Source organism: Theobroma umbraticum, unplaced genomic scaffold (genome assembly GCF_002168275.2).
Source record: "Theobroma umbraticum cultivar Fairchild unplaced genomic scaffold, ASM216827v3 scaffold_299.0, whole genome shotgun sequence".
In the NCBI taxonomy this organism is placed as follows: Eukaryota; Viridiplantae; Streptophyta; class Magnoliopsida; order Malvales; family Malvaceae; genus Theobroma; species Theobroma umbraticum.
Genome location: NW_018397285.1, coordinates 316,101 through 317,144, shown reverse-complemented (window position 1 = coordinate 317,144; position 1,044 = coordinate 316,101).

Sequence of the window (1,044 nt, the reverse complement as noted above, 5' to 3'; positions counted from 1 at the left end):
ATTTTTCATCAACCTCAATCACAAGCATTTTAACAAACATTCCACATACTACCAACCGTTCATAACCAACACAACACAATTTAGACACATTGCATACTCACCTCTCAGTTTTAGTGTGAGTTCCACATATGGTTCACAATTTCCTCCCATCCATGGTCATCATTGTTGTCACAAACATAAACAATTAGCACACATCTCATTTTTCTTGTTTATTTGTGATTTCAAGACCAAAATACTTACCCATTGCTTATCTAGCTTAAAATCACCATATATTCCAAGATGCACCTACTTGCATACATCTATTTCTTTCAATTCTTGGAAGACCTTTGCTGCCACAACATTTTCACACCATTACCAACTCATTTCCTTAAGAAATTCATAACCAAAATCAAAGTTCTACTTACCTTCTTTACCTTGGAATCACTACGCTGAACCTTCCTTGTCTTTTTTCCTTCTTTCTCCTTTCTTTCTTTCTCATTTCTTCCTTTCTCGCTTTGTTTCCAAGCCAATTCTTTCTCTTTTTCTTTCCAAGGGTGCGGGTTTTCTCAAGGCAAAGTCATTTTGCCATTTCTTGGTGTGGGCGGATTCTCCCAAGTTTCCCACACTCAAATTTCCTTTCTTTTCTTCTCTCATGGGCGGATTGCCCAAGGCTTGGTCATTTTGTCATTTTCCTTTTACTTTTATGTGGTTAAAATCACAAGGTAAAAAGGCTTTGAAACCTTTTCACCCGCCACTTTCATTGTTCATTCTTTTTCCATTATTTTCTTTTCTTTTCTCTTTACATGTCTTGTCAATCAATTCTTCTTTTTGTTACTAACACGACCTCTCATTGGTGGCTTGTGCATGAAGGTTTTCCTTGTCCATTCCTTTATCCTTTGGTTAAATTGCCTTGTCCATGCATTGGTTCACATGGTGTTCTCTTTAGATTTATTTCATTTGCATTTCTTTCCACATGTATTTCTATGCATTTCATTTTCATTTCCTTTTAATGCCACCTTATCACCAGATAACATTTCATGCACAAGCTTCACTTTGCATTTTATT